The sequence below is a fragment of the Typopeltis vanoorti genome, chromosome 9 (assembly GCF_054136105.1).
Source record: "Typopeltis vanoorti isolate ZY-2024b chromosome 9, IOZ_Tvanoo_1.0, whole genome shotgun sequence".
NCBI lineage: Eukaryota > Metazoa > Arthropoda > Arachnida > Uropygi > Thelyphonidae > Typopeltis > Typopeltis vanoorti.
Genome location: NC_143557.1, coordinates 85594444 through 85618959, shown reverse-complemented (window position 1 = coordinate 85618959; position 24516 = coordinate 85594444). Strand labels below are relative to the sequence as shown.

The 24516-nt window shown below is 36.7% G+C and overlaps 1 protein-coding gene across 7 annotated transcripts in view; it reads left to right on the top strand.

Annotated features, from left to right (window-relative positions):
* Positions 1 to 24516, top strand: part of LOC150103218 (solute carrier family 35 member H1) — a 261818-nt gene that overhangs the window by 34860 nt on the left and 202442 nt on the right. For 5 of the 7 annotated variants that reach the window (XR_016548789.1, XR_016548790.1, XM_090397760.1 and 2 more), the window contains exon 1: positions 8983 to 9119. The exons of the other annotated variants lie outside the window; for them this stretch is intronic. The gene's annotated coding sequence lies outside the window, so the exon portion shown is untranslated. Of the gene's footprint in view, positions 1 to 8982; positions 9120 to 24516 lie in introns of those variants that run through there. 7 annotated transcript variants of the gene reach the window in all.

The window sequence follows — 24516 nt, the reverse complement described above, 5'->3', positions numbered from 1 at the left end:
TTTTCCGATAGAATAAGAATTAATTTGCTTTGGTCCATCTATATAAGAGTGGAAGGAGAGAAAAATGAAGCCAAGAAGAAAGCTTTATGTTGGTAATCCTATGACACCATGTCGAGATGCTAGAGTCATCGAAGCATGGAAAAGCAGATATTTAATAGAATACCCTTAGCGAAGGAGCCGAAGATTCGATTTCCGTTTGCGTAAGAGGCGAGCTATCCCCTTGTCCCTTTGAAAGTCAGAGCTGAATTTATTGGGTTCTTACAGATATCACAAATTGAAGTGTAAGCTGAGTGAGAATCCCAGGTATATGAATTGAGCCATTTGGGATATGCTGAAGTTTTGTCTTTTGACATATTTAGAGAACTAGGCTTGGATACTGGTCAGGAATTCTAAATGGAATGAAGGCTCTCATTCCAATAAGGATCATTTTATTTTTCGGATTATTACATGATAATGAATAATATGAAAAATACAACTCCTTAGGAAGAATATGGAAAGTATTGTAAATATATTACTGGGGGGGGGGTCTATATTATGGAAGAAGTGTAAATTATCTACCTCTCTCAGTACTATGTTCGACTCCAAATATTTACAAACAGGATTTTAACAAACAACTTAGTATTTAACCACTTAGTAATTTATTTAAACTTTCTGCAATAGAAATAGCAGTTTTGTATTGTAATGTCCACAAATTAAAGAAGGCATTTAAGAATAAATAAGTATGCTATAGTCACATCCATAGGATTGGGGATTTAGTGAGGATTAGTAGGATTGAATGAATTCATTTAGCATTACCACTGCTATGTGCAATCATATTTTGTTCCTATTCAATTTCGGAAATTGATCTTATGGTAATGTATAGGTTATTTATGTTATTTTATTGCTTTAGCAAATATTGCCTAACATTGTGTCTCTTATGAGCAGTTTACATTACCCAACTTTTCCATAGACTGTTTCTTTTATGGTTCTAACTACTCATAATGTAATGCAGGATCCATCCCACGAAAAAATGATAGCTCTTCCACTCTGCATATCTTTAATTATATTGTTAACAGTTTGTGAAAACATGAATTCCACAATGCTAAAGTAATTCACCAGGTGATTTATAAAATTAATATAAAATAAAATATAGTGTATTTTACTCTAATTTTAGAAAAATGCAGCTCTTAGCTGAATTTTTTTCTAAAAATTTGTCCATATCTCAGAAGAACAGATAAATGTAACATCATGCTTAGTTTTGGAAAATTTAGCTTTCGACATTTATTTAAAGAACACTTCATTGTAGGTTATTTCATAAACTGAGAGTCTGGAATTGTTAGCTGGGTGTATGAATAAGAGAAATGACTAGTTTGATGATAGATATCATAGAGTAATGTATGGAGAAGTATTCATATGACAGGGGATGACTTACTAGGATTTCTCCCTGCACACTGTTATTAATTTCTACAAAATAAATAGATAATTAATTATCTAACAAGGCCTGCATAGCTCAGTGGAAGTGACACCTGCATACTCTGCCCTAGGCCACCCAAAGTTAGGCAAGTTCAAGTCTAGTCGCCAAATGAAGAAACTTTTTCTTAGCCTGTCTTTGGTGGGTTCCTGATTTAGTCGATCTCTGGCATGGGTAGGGGGGATTTACTCCCGAAAACTCGGGTTTTTCGTCGAGTTTTCGGGAGAAAATCCCGAAAACATTATCCGAAAATTACCCGAAAATCCCAGTAGGGAGTACTATAGGAGACTGAAAGACATTAGCGGAATTTTTTAGCGGATTCTCTCTCTCTCTCTCACTCTTTTCAAATTTCCATCAACAAACAACTGTATGTTATGCTACAAATCATACATAAAATGTTATTAATATAAAAATTACAAGGTACTGTGTAGCCCTTCGGGAATGGCTGCTTTTCTATCAAAAAAAGCAATGAGGAAAAATGTAATAAGTTAAAATTTAGCTACCAATTAGTAGTACTTTTCTAGGCTTTTTTTTCAGCTTGTCTCAATTTACTTAATCTGTTGCACAGGAAAGTAGTTCTACCCCATCTTCAGAACTGCAAATTTTTAATGTAGCAACTCAAGGAGCACAACAACGACCTTATATTTCAGATCATAATATATGGTGCTAGGATTAGAGATAACGAGAGAGCAGCAGTTGACTTCTATAGTCGTCTCCTTTAATGCCTATGAAATAATTGACAGCTTTCTGCTAGCTATCAATAGCTAAGATCGATTAACTGTCAACCGAGCTTTAAAAAATTAATTATGGTTGGAATCATATACTCTCTTTTGGGAATAAAAGACGTTAGTGAATTTAATAATAAAAAAAAAATCAGCTAATTTTTATTCCGGTATAGGGAGTAGGCGAGGCCATTCAGCCCTATTTAACTTTTGGAGACAGAGTGAGCAGTTCAATCTCCAGTGGCAGCCAATCAGAGATAACTGATCCAAGGCTATTACTAACTAAGTGGCACCCAGTGAAGAGAGACAGCTCAACAAGTGCCGCCATCTCGTGGTCCCTAACCCTAACACAATATATTTAATGTCTGAAATAATGTGGATCTACGGTCGATTTTCTTGAGTTTATGGGACGAAAAACCCGAATTTCCGGGAGAAAAAACCCGCTTGCCCATGCCAGAGATCGACTAACTTGGGAACCGGTCGAAAAAGGGCTGAGAAAAATATCCTCTAGTCGACGACTAGATTCGAAACAAAGTCTTCCTTCGTGCGGTCAAGCGCCGTGGTATGCAAATGCCACATCCACTGAGCTACACATAATAATAATAATAATAATAATAATAATAATAATAATAATAATAATAATAATAATAATAATAAACTAATGCCTTTTATCCTTATATGGAGTAGGTGAGGTCTGTTAAACCTATCTAAGTTTTTGGAGACTGAGCGGGCAGTTCAATCTCCATTAATAGCCAATCAGAGATAGTTGGTCCATGACTATCACTAATTATAAGTGGTGACGGATGCAGAGATGAGCATACAAATGCCGCCATCTCTGGGTACCTAATCTTAACAGGATATGTTACTGTCTGAAATAATGTCGATTTTCTTGAAATTACGGGTAATTTACGTAGCTCTAACATTTGGACATTGATAAAGGGTCTTCATCTTCTTCATCACCTACAGCATGTTAGAGCAAGCAGCTGCTGCTGCCATACATAACAAGTATCAGTGAGTAAATATGCCAATCCTATGGTAAGTTTTAAGTGTTATTCAGTTCAAAGGTTGAGTTATTGTTTTTCTTCATGGAGAAAAATCTATACATCTCTACCAAATATAGACTACATATCAAACTGGCTGAAAATGCCTATAAGAAATTCCTCTAGTCATCGACTACAATTAACCTATAAGCCTTTAAAGAACCTAGGTATGAACCTGATACATTATCCTCTAACAATTCTTTACTGGATCAGTTTTGTGAGGAAAGAAGGGATTTTTACTTTTTGCATTAACTCTATACACGAGACAGAAAAAGTCTATAACATAACAGTGTCAGGTGTAGGTAACTGGTTGAGGGGAAAGAGGGAATCGATTGAGATGTTTCTTGAAAAGCTGAGAGTTGTATTCATTGAGAAAAACGATTTGAGAAGGCTGTTCCAAAAGGTCGTGACCAACAAAATGAAGGAAAACGAAGAAAATTTAGTTCAATAGGGTATGGGAGGTATCTAAATCTGAGAAAACAATATTCTAAGGTTGGTCACATTTGAGAGATTTACAGTGTTAAGACTTCAGCAGAAGAGCAGTGTTTTGAGAGAAAATGAATATCAATTTTTTTTTTTTTTTTTGAGGATTGAAGAAGTTATGGTTGTGATATGCTTATATGAAGACAGATATGCAAAATTCAGTCAGAGAACATAATAGAAAACCCACAGATCTTGACTGGAAATCAGAACATTATCAAAAGTGTTGAAGTGGGATCTTTCTACTTGATGGCAAGAGATGATTGTGTTTTAATAGCAACGTCATTTACTAGATTATCTGAATCGTACTTAAAGAAAAAGATAATCTGAATAGGCTTAAAGATTGTATTAAAGGCAATAGTTATGGGAGATCTTCAAGGTTTTGAGTAATACAAGGTTTCCTGAATGAAGAAACATCAGCAAAACTATAATAGGATTTGAAGTGAAAGAAGGTCTTTGATATATAACAAGATACATGCACGTGAACTCATCGAGCTAGGGTACTTTTGCATTAATGGAAAAATTTGACCCAAACTCTTAGCACAAATGAAGGCTAAGACTATTTTTCTATCTTTCTGAAGAAGGATCAGAGGAACAGACGTTCTGAATCATAGGAGGAGATTTGATTCTCTTTTATACAACATTTGGAGGAGAAGACTGACTTGATTCCAAGACTTTCTTTGGGTGATGTCACCATGGTACCACAAGAATGAGTGAATTGGAAACAAAGCAGAACAGAAATTACACTTAACTGCTTTAGTAAGAGACCAGAATGTTTCAATGTTCTCCAGGAGGCAAGCAGATTGCATTTAGCTCTTGTGAAGTCTTTAGAATTGTTGATAAAATATTATACTTGTTTTGTGAGACAGTATACACTGAATGAGAAGCTGTCATTTTTGACTTGAGCCATTGAATATATGCTGAATTTTTGTCTTCGACTGTAAAGGCACATTTTTTATATAAAAGATTGCTATATATCTGGAATTTGCAATGGAATGGGACGAAATACCTCATTCCAGGTCCATGGAAAACAGTGAAGGGAGGCCACAAACCACAATCCCAGTGAGCGGCGATATCTCCGATTATCTGCACTCTGAAACAAGAGTTCCCACGCTAAATCAACTACGATCTCACCTCGCATCGGATACAGGACCATTGGTATTTGCTTCTACTATGAGCAGAAGGCTTCAAAAAGATGGTCTCTATGTAGGTGACCTTGTAGTTAGCATTTCCCCATCCCCAAACTACAGGAGACAACATTTGAAATGGGTTAGGCTCCACATCAACTGGATCCGAGACCAATGGGACTCAGTGTTGTTTTTTTGATGAGTCCAGATTTGCTCTACAAAGCGGCATTAGGTGTGATATGATCTAGAGGCCCAGTGACAGGTTATCATCCCTCTAATATCCACGAAAGGGAAGGGACATTTATGGTAACGGCAGTGTGATGGTTTGGAGAGGCATATCGTTGGGTGGACGCATCAACCTGTATATGCCTCTATCGAGTTCAATAGGAGAGACAATAATTCTCGTTCTCACTGAGCCAAGCTCGTGGACCAAGATCTTCAAGAAAAGACAATCGTGCATATACACTGACCTGGCACATATCTCATGACCTTCATCCTATTGAGTACATCTGGAATGTTCTAGGTAGGTGTGTTGCTACGGTCAATCCTCCTCCTCAAAACCATGAGAAACTTAGAAAAGCTCTGCATAATCAATGGCTGTTATTTAACTGAGCTCAGCATCGTTGTGAGCACTGTATCACTGTGAGAGATACATTCTTTATTGAAGCACTTTTTGTTTTCGGCATATTGTATAAAGATTCATAATATGAGACCAGATCAGTCATCTTCAGATATCTCCGATTACCCTGAAAAGGTTCTTCGCCTCCTAGATGGGAGATTCGAGATCCATCTTTCCAACTAAAGGACTACGGCTATAGTGACTGAGCTATGGTGGCGATTCAAAGCATTTAGGGTGTAACGACATGTCTAAAGATTCCAGATTTTTCTTCCTGATTTGTCATATCAATGGTGTAACAGTTCAGATTATTATTATTATTATCATTATTATTATCAACAGACATCTATGGAGTCAAGAGACTCATTGTTGGAAGTCCCACTCTCACATGCACAGCTCTTCATGCCAAGAATTAAATGCATTTGCTGTTCTTGTACTCATCACACTCTCAGGCAATGCATTCCAATTACCCACCACTCTCCATGCGAAATACTACTCCTAAGCCCCCTTGCTTACACCAAAATTATACAGTTTCTAGGGATGGCCTCTCGTTCTCTTCCTCCTGTCTCCAGATATTCTATGAAAAATCCCATCCATGCTGATCTGGTAATCATCCTTTACCAACTTATTATTATTATTATTATTATTATTATTATTATTATTATTATTATTATTATTATTATTCGTGACACCTCTAAGGAGTTCGAAGACTCATCGCGGGAGGACACCCACTGTTCAACTCACCGTCTCCACCACTACCGAACCTCTACTGCCAATCAACCACATCGGTGCCATCCACCGCCCACCACCACCACAAGAAACATTTTTGCATGTAAATTGCGCGTGTTCTGAAGCGCCCATTTGTCTGTATGCGGAATGAAAAACCTAAGTTTCCAGGAGATAAAACCCTGATACCTCCGTATGAGATCGGCTAACTCATCTTCAATTGAAAAAGCCCATTTAAAGATTCCTCCCGTCTCCATCATGTCTTCCTCTCTTCCTTCTAACTACTAGACTCTGTAATTTGCATAATCTCCATCTGTCCTCATATTCCGGAGACCAGAAACCAATTTAGTCAATCTCATCATTCACACATCTCATCATTCTTTTGAAAACCTGGTGACCAAATCTGTGCACACTAATCCATATGCGGCCTGATCAAAGTGTTGTACAGTGGAATCAAAACAACTTTACTTCTATATGTCAGTGTTCTCCACATTATTCCCATAATCTGCTCTGTCGTCCTCTATCAAAATGTCCACGAAATTTCAAGTCTCTACCACCACAATCCCCAAATTCTTCATCTCCTCCATCTTCTCCAAAATATCCCCACCAATTCTATACTCTGCCTTCCATCTTTGCTCCCCAAATTTTAAAACCGTACACTTTGTAACATTAAACTGACATCTCTGCACACTCTCTCATTCATACGGTCTTAGTTCCTCTTGCAAAGCTACAACATCTGCTTTAGTTCTCATACTCTTCCGAACTATGCGTCATCTGCAAAGTGATATTTAAGCCCATATGAAAGGGCTTAAATATCACTATTTAAGCCCTTTCCAGTATCATGTACATAAAAATTAAACAACATCCCCAAAAGAGACCCCTGGGACACGCCACTAGTGACGTTCCTCTTCTGGAATATCACTCCCCCATACACAACCTGTTGATATCAGACCTATCAGACAGTCAATCTCCAATATGTCCTCACTAATCTACTAACCAACCCCATCCGTTCCAATTTAACTACTAGTTTGTCATGTGAGAATCTATCAAAAGTCTTTGCGAAATCTAAATATACTACTGTATATGCACTCCTCTTTCCAATGTATTCATCACCTTGTTATAATAAGTAAGAAACACAATCTTCCTTTAGCAAGCCCATTCTGCCCATTAAAGAGAATTCTACTGTTGTCCACCCAGTTCTGATCCTTGTTCCTCACTAGCTTTTCCAATACCTCAACTCTAGACAAACAGATTGGCCTATAATTCAAAGCTCCTTTATGAAGTGGAACAATTTTGCCATCTTTCCATTCCTTTGGGACCTGGGCTAATCTAAGACTCATGTTGAAAATGTAAGTTAAAGCTGCTGTGAACTCCCTGGAATATTTCCTTAAGACACGCGGTGATATACTCTCAAGTGCCATGGCCTTATTGACACCAAATTCACCCAATTCCTCATATATCCTGCTCACTCACCATCAGTGGTTCGTTCCCCGTACCCACTTTTCTCAAGTTCTGCATTATGTTACAATCACAAGAATGGAATGCTTTAATGAACTGCTTATTTAACATCTTTACTATATCCTCGTCAGCGTTTATCATTCTTCCTTTAATTTGCCACATATCAAAACATTCCCTAGACTTTCTTTTAGCTCATTTGCTAACTGCTGCTCGTACTGTTCTTTTGCTATCCAAAAGATTCATTCTAAGAGCCTGTGTAGCTCAGTGGATGTGGCATTTGCACACCACCGCGCTAGGCCGCACGAAGGAAGTCTTGGTTTCGAGTCTAGTCGGCGACTAGAGGAAATTTTTCTAAGCCTTTTTTCGAACGGTTCCCGAGTTAGTCGATCTCTGGCACGGGCAAGCAGGTTTTTCCTCCCGGAAACTCGGGTTTTTCGTCCTGTAAACTCAAGAAAATCGACCGTAGAACCCACATTATTTCAGACATTAAATATATTGTGTTAGGGTTAGAGACCACGAGATGGGGGCACATTTGAGCCGTCTCTCTTCACTGCGTACCGCTTAATTAGTGATAGCCTTGGGCCATCTGTCTCTGATTGGGTACCAGTGGAGATTGAACTGCCCACTCAGTCTCCAAAAGTTAGATAGGGCTAAATGGCCTCGCCTACTCCCGTATATATGGGAATAAAAAGGCGTTAGCTGATTTTTTTTTTTTTTTTGAAGATTCATTCTATGGCACTTGATCTCTCTCTCTCTCTCTCTCTCTCTGTATAAATATCTTATATCTTGTCTGACGAGAGTATATAATGATGAGAGAGCATTACCTGTCCTTCCTTCCTTCTTTCTTTAAAGATATCATTATATTTGCATGTAAATTTGTATATTCTTCAGTGGGTTATTGAATATTTCTCAGTCTGTCCGTAGTAAGGAGTCTTTTGCACTCACACCATAGTCAGTAAGCTACAGTATTTTAGGGAGTTGTGTCTATATATATATATATATATATATATATATATATATATATATATATATATATATATATATATATATATATATATATATATATATATATATCACCCGATGGTAAAAGAATCAAGAATCATCTATTGCAAGTTGAGTGCAATATGGCATGCTGTATTATTATTATTATTATTATTATTTGACACTTCTAAGGAGTGTATCTATTGTTGGAGAGCTAAAAATAAATAAACAGTGTAACATTCAAACTGTTTTCAAATAAATAAAATAATGTAATGTAATGTTTCCCATAAATAATCGTTGCTATCAGAATACTCATTTCAATTTTGTATATATATATATTTTAAACTTGATAGGGGGCGTTCGAGCAGCTGTGAGCCTATGTGTGTTTGGGTAGCTTGTTAGAATTGTTAAATATGTTGTTAATGTGTACGTTTATGGTGTGAATACAGATGGTACTGGCCGATCGGCAAAAAGAATATACTTGGCAGTGTTTTCACCCAAGATGGATTAAGAGCAATGGTGTGTGCAATGTTGATAAATCTTAGTTAAATGGCTTTTTAACTTTCTTCCTAACAGGTGGATAAATATGCCTTTGTGTTTCTCTGAATGTCAGTACTCACACAGATGTCTGAACTCTATGAAACTACTAGTAAAATGATTGAAGTCACCTAAGGCCCAACTTTCTGCAAATTGAAAGCATAATACTATATTGTATCATATAAGGGATGTGGGTTTATGACGTTGATGAATAGGTATTTGCTGAATATACTTTTTTTTTTTAATTGCACGGAAACAGGATTATGCGAGGTATCTATCTAGTGGCTGTTACTTGTGCTTTTACTAATTATAAGTAACGCTTAACACCTTCAGTTTTGTTCCATCCTGTTTATTGCAAATATGTACTATTTTGTTGCATAACCCTGAAATTATGACTGGGAGAAAAAGCTTTTGTTACTCTTCGTTACGGTATGAAGGGTGCAAGTTTTGTATATCATCTGTATAATTTTTTTGGTATATACTCCAATACTGAAATGATAAGTATAATGATATCTTCTTGGATTATTTGCTGAAATTCGATTCTTTTTTTCATTGCCTCCTTTAAATTTCAGTCAACAGCTTAGAACAGTGATGGCGAATCTTTTTACCCAGGTGTGTCAAACATCTTTTTTTTTAAAATATTGACGTTGTTGATGTGCCACTTGTATACATGCATTATAAATTTAACTACATAATCATTGATGGTGACTTATACATATCATATTAGGCTATTTATTTAATAGGATATTGATATAAAATCTATGAATTCATATTATACAATTAATTTAATAAAGCGAAATTGCAAACTTGCATTACATTTAATGACTTTTCTGTTGCTGAGTACTGGAAGAAAGTTGCTTTATAGAAGGGCTATAGTGCATTAAAAATGCTACACAGGCAGCGCTCATATCATTGCTCAATCTATTTCTCCCTTTCGATTTGATATTATTTAAGGCAGAAAATAGAGTTTCACAAGAGTATGTAGAAGAGAAAATTATCAGAACAACTTTAGCTCTAACTACAAAATAAAATAGAAATAAGCTAACTATAAAATTTAATTCTTTCAATGAACCGAAATCTACCTTCGCCTTAACTGAGAGCGATCTTACACGATTTATCGCATTTTTTCATCTTGGATGTTGAAAAATACCAATATTTTTCAACATCCAAGGTGTGTCACCTGAAAACCTCAAGTGTGGCAGTGCTGACACGCATGTCATAGGTTCGCCATCACTGGCTTAGAATATACTGATGCATACAAGAGTTTCTGCAGTTATGTGCCATATGTAATATTCAGTGCTTAATTCAATCCCTAATTTCAAAGTTCACTATACTTAGAGTACAGTCTTACTATTTAACTATAAAATATTGTTGTAGCAAATACATATATGTGTGTATATATATATATGTATATGAACAAAAGTCGATTGAGTGTACCAGCCAATAATAAAAAGTATGATGGGAAAAATAAGCGTATGAGTGAGAACGTAAACAAAATGAAGGAGAGAGTGCTGTATGGAGACTCATTAGTACGAGGTGTGTTAGTAGAGGATTTGACAAAATCGTATCAACCTGGTGCGACCATAAAGGATGTAACTGAGTGTATTAGAGACCAAAAGGAAAGGGTGAAAGAATTGATTGTTGTGGCAGGTACGAATGATTTGAAAGGAGATAAAATGGAAATGATAGAGGACCTGAATGAATTGTTTGAGGTAGCAAAAGAAAAGAGTGAGAGAGTTAGGATGATTAGTCTTTTGCCACAGTATGACGGTGAAGTGTTTAAAAGGAGGGCCATAATTGCAAATGACTTTATGCATGGGTTATGTATGATGAGTGGTGTGGAATTTGTGGACGTGTGGAGTGAGTTCAATGGGCGAAAGGATCTATATAAGATGGATGGCTTGCATTTGAATGGATTCGGTGTAAGGAGACTTGAAAAAGTGTTGCTGAATGTAGTGGATGTGCAAAATCAGTGAAACTAGATTTATTAAGGGGAAGGAATAGATATACAGACCTTAGGGAGGCAGTTGAATGTATGAATGAGTATAATATGTCCGAATGAATAAGGACAACAAATCAGAATGGGATAGTTAATATAAGGCAGCAAGGTAGGGATGGGGCTAATGGTGGGTCTTAAATTCATGTACACTAATGCTAGGAGTATTAGGAACAAGAAGGAAGAGTTTTTGGCCATGGTTGGCACTTCCAGACCACAGGTTATTGGCATTAGTGAATCATGGCTGACTGTAGATGATATAGCTAGAGGGATTGAATGTGATGGGTATAGTGTGTTCAGCAATGACAGCGAGAATAAAATGGGGGAGGAGTGTTGTTGATGATAGCTGATGAGCTGCAGCCAAGGAGAATAGAAGTTGAATTGCAGGATAGAGAAAAGAGCACGTTTGAGACCATTTGGTGTGAGATTGTGGCTAGCAGAACAAAATATACAATTGGGTGCTGCTATAGACCAGGTAATGGAAAAAATGGTGGAGACAGCATGCACAAGCAAATAGAAGAAATGAGTGGAAGGAGGGTAATTATTATCGGAGATTTCAACTATGGTCGCATTGATTGGAGTGAGGAGAGGACACACGGGAGGAAGGAATTGGATTTTAATGTGATTATTAAGGGATAACTATCTGCGATAGCATGTAATGGAAAATACTAGGGATCAGAGAGAGTGCTTGACCAAGTAATTACAGCTGAGGATTTGGCTGTAACAAATATGACCACATTGCCACCAATTGGTGATAGTGATCATAGGATCTTGACTTGGGAGGTGGCTAAAGGTGTGGAATTTACAATTAAGACAGGGTACATGTGGAATTATCAGGCTGGAAAGTATGACAAGCTTAGGAGTTTGATTAGTTCAGTGCCATGGCATGTACAACTGCAAGGACTAGAAGTTGATAGTGCATGGAAGGCAGTTAAGAAGTGTTTGCATGAAGCAATGGCTGACTGTATACCTAGAGTCTGAATAATAAATCAAGTAGGAGTTAAATGGATGAATAACACCATTATGCTTGAGCTGCAAAAAAAGAAACAACTATGGAGGGAATTTAAGGAGAAAGGTGACCGGCAGGCACATGAACGGTATAAAGCGCAGGCCAGAAGGGTAACGAGTGTAGTAAGAAAAGCAAAAAAGGATTACGAAAGAACATTGGCCATGCAGGCTAAAGAGAATCCTAAACAGTTTTTTTCGATATGTTGCAAGTAAAAGGAAAAATGTATATGCAGAATGATTTTAAAGAATGCCGATGTTAGGGAGGTAACGGAATCAGTTGATATAGTTGAGTTACTGAGTGAGCACTTTGCAAGAATATATCATCCAGGTGGTGACATCGCAGAAATGAATGAACCAGTAGATTATATGGGAATTGTGGTGAATGAAGTGGAGGTGAGTAGTCTATTGCATAACCTCGATGTCAATACATCTGTAGGATTGGATGGTATACCAGCTCGTGTCATACGAGAAGCGGCTAAAGAATTGTCAGTACCCCTGACCATTTTGTTTAATTTGAGTCTCGGGTCTGGGTTAGTCCCAAGGGGGTGGAAAGAGGGGAAAATAGTTCCATTGCATCAAGATGGTTCCAAGACTGCTGTTGTAAATTACCGACCGATTATCATATCAGAAATTGTTGTCAAGATCTTAGAGAAATTAGTCAAGAAAAGAATACAGGATTGGATAGATGAAAATGGGATATTGTATGGGGGACAACATGGTTTTGTGAAGGGTAGATCATGCCTCAGTAACTTGCTCACGTTTTATAACACAGTGATGGCTGAACTGGATAAGGGTAATGGGTTTACAGTGATTCTACTGGACCTTGCCAAGGCCTTTGACAGGATACCACATGGAACCCTAATCAGTAAACTGGAGCAGATGGTGATGGATATAGAGTTGGCGAGATGGTTAGGAGGGTGGTTGATGGAGAGATACCAGAGAGTGGTTTATTCAGGAGTTGAGCCCAAAAGACGGCTTGTGACTAGTGGTGTGCCGCAGGGATCTGTTCTTGGACCACTACTTTTCAATTTGTTCATTAACGATATAGGAAAGGATCTGAGAGGAAGTGTTTACTTGTTTGCTGATGATGCAAAGTTGTGTAGAGCAATTGTGAGTGCACAGGAGCTCAAAATTTTATAGGATGATTTGGATAGTTTGGAGGACTGGGCTAGGAAAAATGGATGTCAATTTAATGTGGCAAAGTGTAAGGTTATGCATTTTGGGGTGAAAAGAATAGCAGCAGTATATCACATTGGTGGAACCGTACTCCAGGAGATTGATGAGGCCAGGGATTTGGGAGTGTTGGTGGATAGGGAATTGAAGTTTAGGGGGCACATTGGAAAAGTGGCTAAATCAGCTCATCAAATCACTTGGCTTCTGAAAAATACTTAAGAAGCAGAGACAAACAGGTTATTGTTCCTCTGTATCATGCCTTGATAAGGCCCCATCTAGACTACTGTGCCTAGATGTGGGCGCCAGGGTTTCTTCTTGATTGGGAGGAAGTGGAGAGGATCCAGAGACGAGTGACCAAGATGATAGCAGGTTTGAGGGATGAATCTTACGAGAATAGGTTGAAGATTTGTGGGTTGCAAAAATTGGTCGATAGGCAGAAAAGGGGTGATATGATTGAGACATTCAAATTACTGAAGGGTTTCTATACGATTAATCTAGAAGATATTTTTGAAAATAGGACTGGTGGTGGGAGGACTAGGGGCCATGCATTGAAGCTGGGCAAGAATGTGGTTAACAATGGTGTTAGAACTAGGTTTTTTACTTGGAGAGTGGTGAATGAGTGGAATAAGCTGCCAGAGTCTGTTGTGGGTGCTATGACCGTGAATGAGTAAGGCGAGGTATGATAGATACTATGTGAATGTCGAATAGTTGTTCTTGACATGATGTTAGGGCCTCCCTCGATGAGTCTCTTTTGACTCCTTGGAGTTGCCCGGAATAATAATAATAATATATACACACACACACAGACAAAGAATCAGACAAGGTGATTGTTTAAGTCCATGTATATTTTAACATAATTATGGAAAAAATAACAGAATTATGAAACAAAAATTACCCAGAAATAAAACAATGAAAAAAAAATTTTAATTTTGTTGATATGCAGATGATGTAGTATTATTGTAGGAGATTATCTCTAAAATCAGTTATTCAGATTTCAAGAGATATATGGTAGTTTTAATATAAAAATATCAATAGAAAAATTAGAAACAATGGCAAATGCAAAAGCACCAATAAGATGTAAATTAGAATTAAATATAACAAAGGGGGGGGGGGCCTGTGTAGCTCAGTGGAAGTGGTGCTTGCATCTTCATGCTAGGCCACATGAAGGTAGACTTATAGTTTGACTCCAGTTGCCAATTGGAGTAACTTTTTGCTGGCCTAGTTGGTTGAGTGGTTAACGTATCTGCTCTCCAGCCAAAAAACTGTGGGTTCGAATCCCGCCGTGGGCATGGATGTTTGTGATTGTCTGTGAATATACTATTGGTGGGTGGTAGATGGCATTGGTGTGGATGATGGTAGTTGTGATTCGTTGTAATTGGTGGATTGAGTGGTGGAGACGGAGAGCTGGAGTAGGTGTGCTCCTTCGATGAGTTTGGACTTCCTGAAGGTGTCGTAATAACAATAATAAATTGGAACAAGTAATGAAATTTAAATATCTAGAAATGATTGTTAACAGCGAAAATATAATTCAGAATGAACAGGCCCTGAAGGCTAATAAAATATCAGGATTTCCAACTTTAACTATGGAAATAAAAGATTCGTGTGTTGAGGCTTAAGTGCTGTGAAGAGTTCATGTTGGAAGTTTAATGGAATATTATCAGCATTGAGAAAGGATTATTACTAATTTTAATACTTCCAATATTTCGTCTCCGTCACAGAGACATCTCCAGGGATAGGATAGGACTTTAGTTTCACTCACTATTGTATTGTATTTGTGTGTTGTTACAAAAAGTTTTTGTAATCTCTGAAGATGTCTTTGTGATGGAGACAAAATAATGGAAGTATTAAAATTAGTTTTAATCCTTTCTCAGTGCTGATAATATTCCATTAAACCTCCAGCATGGAAGGAAATAAAAGATGTAACAAAAGAAACAAAAGTAATAATATAAAACAGTCTGATCAATACTGGCTTATGCATGTGAAACAAGAATAGAGACATCAAAAATACAACAAATAAATACAATATGTGAAATGAAAATATTAAGAAAAATAATTAATAAAACAAAATTTGATAGAGTAAATAATGAAAATATTTATGAAGAATGTCAGTTACAACCCATAAACGAATGGTTAAAAAAGAGATCAGAATGGATCCAAAAAGAATATGTAAACTAGCAAGAGACTTGGAAATGATATATGAAAATACCATTTAGTAGACCAAGAAAGAAACATTGGACAGACTGCTTATACTGACATACTGCATATGAAACAAGCTGAAGCTTAAAGTAAGAAGAAAAAAGACACACATATGCATATATGGCTATATGTACTTGTAAAATAATAAAATTAAAGTAGAACTTGAAATAATAAAAAAAAGTAAAACAATTGCTGAACAAATAAATCAACCAAAATACTGATTTATTTATTTATTTATTTATTTTTATGAACAACTGTGTGCAAAAGTGACATAAGGAAATTAATATAAAATGAACCATTTTTACAAAGTAATCCTTTTTCATGGCATCATTTTGAAGATTAAAAAAATACTGTTTCTTTTGTTTTTAAAAATTATCTTCCCAACCCCCCCTTTATAAGCAGAGAACTTTTTGTAAGAGCAAACTTGACAGTGATACTATCCACATTATAGTTAAACTCTGGATATTCCTGCTATCCCTCTAGCCATGCCATTATGGTTTAGCAAAATTGATGTAGGTGACATTTTTTTATAATTCTAGAACTAGCAACAAGCAGGATTTCCTTATAGGCTGCATATCAGCGCCTTACCAAATGGTATATCATTATTCACTAATTTTTAGTTTCCAAATACTTGTATGTTGGGTGGGAACCTTTTGTTTAGTCAGGGTATGTTTTCTTAGAAGTTTTCATCATGATTTAGTGATATAGACACTACAGTTTGTCATAATACAAAACAAATTGTGTAGAAGTTGTGATTAACATATACTGCAGTATTTTGGTACATTATGACATAGATGTTTGTAATTGTCTATGGAAAATACTAGTGGTGGTGGTGGGCAGTAGATGGCATTGGTGTAGGTGCAGTTAGTTGTAGCAGGTGGATTGAGTGGTGGAGACAGAGAGCTGTAGAGTAGGTGTCTTCCCTTGATGAATCCTTAGACTCCCCTGGAGGTGTCACATAATAATATTCTTCTTCTTCGACACTACAACCCCATGTAGGGCCTTGGCCTCCCATCTTTGGGTTTTTCATTTCTCCTTACGAGGTGGAGTTGTTACCCCAAATCTCAACTATGTGTAATTGTCTGTGAAGCATTGTGTTCTTAAGACTGGTTTGTGGGAGGAAAAACTCCAGATAAACTGGGGAGAAAAACCTTACTGTCCATGCCCAAAACTGGCTAACTTGGCTATGTCTGAGAAAGATCCTTAGCTCCTCACATCGGTGATTCTCATCACTGATGTGAGGAGCTAAGATTGCAGAGCGTGTAACCACTCGGCTAACCGCGCGGACACATAATGTTGTTATTATTCTTTAAATTAGGAACCTCCATAGCTCAGTCATTATAGGCAAAACCCTTTTTTTTTGGTTGGAAACACAAAACTTTTTTTTTTTTGGTTGGAAATCCTCATTGGGGGATGTGAAGAACCTTTATCAGGGATTTTCATCTGAAGATGAGTTGTCTTGTCTCATATTGAGGTGGCAATTTTTTTCCACCTAGAAACTGACGTTTTTCATCCCACAAAGAGATATACTGCCCCTTTGAACACACATACTGTATTTAGAGACATAAAATACTTAGTAATGCAGCAGAGTATTGGTTAGGAGCCTAAACACATCTAAGGACAGATAAGGATTGGCTGGATGGATTTTCCTTCTGGTTATTATTATTTTATTAATTTATTTTTTTTATTTATTATTCCAAATTGGGTACTATGGTGATCTCTGAATTATCCAACATTCAAATGAACGAACTTTCAATTTAACTAACCCTTCAGTTGGTTAGTGTATCAATTTATTGGCTTCCAATACAGCACCATGTAATTGTATCTCCCACTTATTCAACCTTTCATTTATCACACAAGAAAATTGCTCTCAAAGTATGGTTGGACAATTGATGGATTACTATACTTGAGTTATCATTTAATGATAAATCTCAGATTTTGTGTGCTGCAATTTGAGAAAGAATATATTTCTTTTCATTTTTAATTTCCTTTTCAGCTAATCCTTATATATATATATATATATATATATATTTAGAAGATAAGAAAGTGATAATCTTTTTATATTTATTTATTGTACTCATTCATTTTGAATATTTATTTAAATGTCATAATTCACATAGTTTTAATAGGGTCAAATTCCAGAATGTCCTGCTAAACTTTAGTACCTTATTCACCATCATCCTGGATTGCATATCTTCTATGCTTTTTTTTATGTTATATATATGTTATATATACGAGGGTGGTCTGAAAAGTTCTTGGCCTAAGAATGAAAAAGCGAATTTATAATTTCAAAATTATTCTTATTTTTCAACATAATCTCCGTTAAGACTAATACATTTATTCCAGCAATGCTCCAGTGCCATTATCCCATCCCTGTAGTGGTTCTCAGTAAGATCTGCAAAGTACTCCTGTACAGCTGCAATCACCTCTTGATTCGAAGAAATGCTGACCAGGAAGCATTTTTCTTCGAATGCTAACTAGTATTCGAAGAAATCTGGTCAGCATTTCTTCTGACCTTGTGCATCGAGGTCAGAATGCCTCAATGCACAAGGATTGAGGAAGAGGAATTTCTTCCTCGATCAGGAAGAAATTGAGGAAGATTTCTTCAGGAATCAGTAAGCAAGAGTTTTAGTTTTGAGAAGAGATAGAAGTCAGAGGGAGCCAAATCTGGGGAATAGGGTGGATGTTCCAACAATTCATAGTGCAGATCCCTTAATTTTCCCATTGCTAAAACACCTTTGTGGGCAGGTGCATTGTCCTGATGAAAGATGATTTTTTTTCTTCTGCAAACCGGGTCTTTTCTCACGAATTTTTTCACTAGTCTGGTTAAAAGATTGGAATAATATTCCCAGGCTATTGTTTTACCCTTTTCAAGATAATTAATAAACAAAATGCCTTTAGCATTCCGAAACACCGATGCTATGACCTGTCCTGCTGATGGAACCAACTTTGTCTTCTTTGGTACTGAACAACTGGCTTCTGTCCATTGTTTTGATTGCTGTTTAGATTCTGGTGTGTAATGGTAAATCCAAGTTTCATCCATAGTAATAAATCGATGCACAAAATCAGTTTTATTCTTGTTAAAACACCCCAAGCACTGTTCGGAGATTTTCATGTGAGTGCATTTTTGATCCGCTGTGAGCAATCGCAGTACCCATTTGCACAAAGCTTTTTCATTTGCAATTCTTCATGCAAAATATATCCTATGCGTTCTTTTGAAATGCCTATAGTCTCAGCAATTTCATGCACTTTGACTCACTGGTCATCCAATTAAATATCATGCACTTGATCAGTGATTTCTGGTGGTGTTAACATTTTGGACGTCCTTTGCGTGGATCATCTTCAAGGCTGGTATGGCCACGTTTAAACGTGGCCTTGAAAGCTCGGCAGCCCATTTCTTAATTGTCGAAAGCGAAGGAAAAGAGTGCTCATAAACTTTTATGAACTTCGAATGAATTTCTTTTGGTGTTAAACTTTCTTTTACAAAGAATTTTATAACCACATGATACTCAATTTTATCCATTTCAAGGAATACAGACGACACTTTTGCTTCAAACAGCTGTATAAAACAAACTACTTGATAGAATGACTTGCAATTTCACATGGATGCTTATGACAGATGTACGAACTTAGAAAAAAAAACTTGCCAATAGTGTTGCCCTCTATGGTCCAGGCCGAGAACTTTTCAGACCACCCTTGTATATATGTACATACTGTTGTCCATAAGCTAAAGACGAACTACATTTTTACCTGTATAGAAAAAAAAATTTTTTGACTACAGGGAAATATGGACCTAAATTTATTGCCAGCATACTAATAAATTACATTATGCATAAAATGTGTTATACATTTTGCATAAATTAAATTGCAATAAGTTTTTGGCAAAAGTTACAAATTTCCTAATGTATGGTGCTTACGGAAAACTATGCGGAGAGACATTTCAGTATGGAATATGTCCAACCTGGACTGCAAAATAGCTCTCACCACTTTGTACCATGCTAAGTACCAAGTGATTCAGGAGTTCTTTAGGGAAACTGGCCAGCTCCTCTTTCAGAGGAAGGATAAGGCCTTTTTTGTTTTCTGGAAAATGGAGGGGGGGATTTCGATCAGAAATTCATCTCTCTCTCTCTCTCTCTCTATTGCATCCCGAACATGTTCTATGGGGGTTGAGATCTGTTCTATTGGGTTCTTATCCAATTATTACCCTTAGTCTCTGGAGATATCTCCATTGCTCATGTATGATGTGATGTGTCATTGGCATTCATAAAAAATATTTTCATGCCTACAGCCAAATATGGACATATGCTTATTGCCAGCATACCAATAAATTACAATACACAAAGAATGTGTTATACATTTTGTACAAATTAAATTGCAATATATGTTTGGCAAAAGTTAAAAATTTCCTAATATACTGACTGTGCTTACAGAAAACTATGCAGAAAGACATTTCAGTATGGAACATGTCCACCCTGGACTGCGATTCAGCCCTCGCAATGTCGTACCATGCTTAGCACCAATTGATTTAGGAGTTCTTTAGGCAAACTGGCCTGCTCCTCCTTCAAATCAAGGATTAAGCCTTTTTTGTTTTCTGGAAGAGGAGAGGAGGATTTAGAACAGAAATGCATCTTTCTCTATTGCATCCCAAATATGTTCTATGAGGTTGAGATCTGGGGAACATGTTGGTCACTCAATTCAATTAATACCCTCAGTCTCCTGAGGTATCTTCACTGCTCTTGTATAATGTGATGTGGTACTGGCATCCATAAAAATGAATTCTTCGCCTACAGCACGACGGAACAGTTGTACAGAACATGACATTGAAGAACTTTGTTGAAATATCGTTCATCAATCATAGTCCATTTTGCCAGCACTTGTAGCTCAATGCATCCATTAAACATAATGCCTCCCCACACCATGACCTCAGCACCACTGTATCTATCCCTTTCAAGCACATTCTCTGCAATAGTATGCATCACTTTCACAATAGATCAAGTGTAGTGTCATCTAGAATCAGAGGAAAGACTAAAATGACTCTCATCTGTAAAGAGTACATTAGCCTATTGATGTCTTGTCCAATTTTTATGGATACAACACCACTTCACACGTGCTCTACAATGAGCTGTGGGTAAAGGGATACAGACTACAGGCCTTATGGCATATAGCCCTACTTGTTGTAGACGTCTTGCCATAGTTTGTTGAGATATACAGGTATTCCTCGTTATATGCAATCTCACTTTATGGATTTTCGCTATAACACGATTTTAAAAACTTAATTTAAAAAATTGTAATAGCAATTTTGCAGTCACCCTGTGCGTGGTCACTTGACTTTGTGCGAGCACCGCTTTGACAAAGCAGCATCATGCTGCATGTCAGTCTCACAGAAAGTGTAGAACTAGTAAGCGCCATTGTTGGAGTCTTCTGTAATGCAAACATTATGGAAAAAGAGATAATGTGATCAAAATACTTCCAAGACTAAAAAACAGAGAAAAGCTATAACACTGGAGGAAAAATTAGAAGTTATAAAGAGGTATGAACATAATGAGCGCACAGTCGACATAGTCAGAGCTACAGGAATTTCAGAATCAACTTTAAGAACAATAAGAAATCAAGCAGGGAAAATAAAAGAAAGTTGTAAAAGTGCGATAAGAATGTCGCCAACTGAGATAACACAGATAAGTGCACCAATTATGGAGAAATTAGAAAGGATGTTTGCCCAATGAATTGAACATGAAAATCAACATGCTGTTCCGTTATCCACCTTGATTATCCAGGTTAAAGTGAAAAGTTTGTTTGATGATTTGAATGCTATAGATCCTGATCCTAAAGTGTAATCTTTTGTTGCTGGGTGGTTTGAACTTTCCAAGGTGCGACATGGATTCCATAATCTCAAGCTGACTGGCAAGGCTGTAGGAGCTGATGTTGTTGCTGCTGAGAACTTTCCAGCAAAATTTCTAAGTGTTCAGGAACATGATTATTTGTCTCAGCTGGTGTTCAATCTCGAAGAAGTGGGGTTGTTCTGGAAGCGTATGCCTAGTAGAACATTTATATCGGTGCAAGAAAAGAGGACCCAAGGTTTTTAAAGTTTCCAAAGACCTCTCATTTTGCTGTTAGGAGGAAATGCATCTGAAGATCATAAAACTAAACCACTGATGGTTTATCACTCCCAAAACTGCATTCAAGGGCTACTCAAAAGATTTGCCTGTTGTATGGCAGTCAGATAAAAAAAAAACATGGATTACCGGAGCTGTGTTTGAGTCCTACTTTTGTAATGAACTGTGTCGTGAATTGAAAGCTTATTGTGACAGGAAAAATATACTCTTCAAAATTCTTCTGCTTCTGGCAATGCACCAAGACATCCTCTAAGCATCACTGAAATTGATGAAAATATCAAAGTTATTTTTCTGCCACCAAACACAACATCCATCATTCAACCAATGGATCAAGGTGTTATTGCAACTTTCAAGAGTTATCTCTGCAGAACATTTTCGCAGCTGGTTCAATCTACATGTACTGAACGTGAAGATAAAATTTCAGTGAAAGAATTTTGGAAGAAATATGATGTAAAAATGGCAATTGACAACATTGGAGAGGCATGGGCAGAAGTTAAGCAGTCCTGCACAAAGGGAGTTTGGAAGAAAATTTGGCCCGGAGTTTCTGATTCTAATGATTTTGATCCTGAAAGTGAGCTTGCCAACTCAAGACATGACATAGTTAAAATTGCAAAATCTGTCGGATTTGTGGATGTAGATGAGACTAATGTGGATATTGCTCGAGTCCCACTAATCAGAGCTGACTAATGAAGTTCTAGAAACGGAACACAATATGAATGATGAAAATCAGGAGCCCTTTGTTGCTGAGCCCCTTTTAACAAAAAAAATGACTGAAATTTTTAAACACATTGACAGTGCCATCAGAATAATTGAAGAAAATTATCCCAATGAAACTAGAATCGGCAAAGTTGCGAGAGAAATTCAGAATTCTTTGATTTGCTACAAAGAACTTTATAGAGAGGGGAAGAATGCTGCCGTCAGCTGGGTCTCGACTGTTTCATTAAAAAAGTTGAAGATCATCAGCTTCTCATCCTAGGGACTTCAAGAGAGTGATGATCCAGACCCAGTCCATTCATTATTTGATTGAAGACTGTCAGAAGTATGTAGTGTTTAGGTGTTTATGACATTGTATTAATTAAATTCATTTATCCAGCCATTCATTCATTAAAATTTGTGTGTTTTGTTTATAAGTTTAATGATTCCATTTAAATTTCTTTTGCTCACAGGTGTAAAGTTTTCATTTTTTTATCCTTCTGAAGAAATCCCTATCCCTATTCAGTCACTTTACGCGATTATTTCATAGAATAATTAATCGCGTAAAGCGAGGGACACGTACGTTTACCTGTGCGCGAATGGAGCTGACGTGCAAGCTGACCTGATGTGGTGCATCAATTATGTTTTGCTGTTATAACCAAAAATTTGTCTTCATGCTCCATGGGTGACCTCTTAACAAACATCTGGAACACATTCTGTTGGCTTGAAATGCTGCCTGGAGTCTGGATTTGGAATCTCACAATGCCATGTGAGATTCCAAATTCTCTGGTAATATTAGTAATTCTGTGACATTCTTCAAGCTTGCCAGTAATTTTTCCCCTCATGAAATTATTTAGATGTCTTTGAGATATTCCTAGACATCCAAGTTTGCAACATTATTCCTTCACAAAAAAAGAGCTTCCTTCAAGCAATTTGCTTAGTGCAGTCTTCTATCCTGTTGAGTGCTACCATGTTACATCTTTGCACGTGATTTGAAAATTTGAATGTGTACTTACTTTCTATTCAAAATTGTCAGTAATGCAAATTGCCACAAGCTGATTCATCTGAATTTGCGGTTGTATCTTCAGAAATGGTGTTCATCCTTAGGTTTTGGACACCAGTGTGTGTATAAAAATTTATATTGAATCTCACCCGAAAAAGGCTTGTAGATTTACAAGTCTTTTTTGTAAATGTAAATTTCGCATTATTAAGCTTTTTGTATCATGGATTAGCTGTAGAGCAGAGTTTCCAGTTTAGATAACTTGAAACCCTTTTCTGGACAAAAAATGGAACTTTCCCACCCTACTTCAGGTGTCCAGTATGCAGGGTGGTAGTCTCATACTGGTTGATGAAATTGATCTACTACTTGCAGACATTCACAAACATCTATGCCTAGTGGGATTTCAACCCACATTCATTTGGTGGAAGAGGGTGTGTTAACTATTTAACCAGTCATGCTTGCAATATATATATATATATGTATGTGCCAGTGTGATTGGCTAAGTGGATAACACATTTTTTGTTGGCCGACTTGATGAATGGTTAGTATACTCATTCTCCAACCAAGCTGTGTGTTTGAATCCCAATACGAGCATAGATATTTGTAAATGTCTTGAGGTAATAGATGAATTTGATTGTCTGGTATGAGATTACCACCACCTTGTTTTACTGAAAATCTGAAGTAGCTTGAAAAAGTTCCATGTTTGGTCTCTAGAACAGTTTCCAGATGATAACATAGATTATTGTTATGTATGTATGTATTGCTTAAATAATAGTGGTACTAAAATACAATGTCTAGGCATCTTATTTTATGCCACTTCTTATTTGTATCTTTTGGAATATTGCTATTCTTATACAATTTTCTAATTTATTTATCAGATAGCCAGTCTATCAAATTTGCTAATTATCCACTATCACGTATCTCCGTTAGAATTTAAATACAAACCTGTTATATCAAGCAACCTTTTATTGCATTCACAAAGCTTAGCGATACCACTCTATGTGGATTCCCTACTCATCTCATGTGTCACGTTATTGCAAAATCCAAGTAAATTGCTATAACAATCTTTATTTATTGCTGATCTCTGTGCAGAATTCCACATGATAACTTAATCGTGGATGATAGATGTGGAACATTATAACACATCAGATTCGCAAAAACTTCTAATTTGAAGCATTTTTTTGGCAACTCCAATAGTGT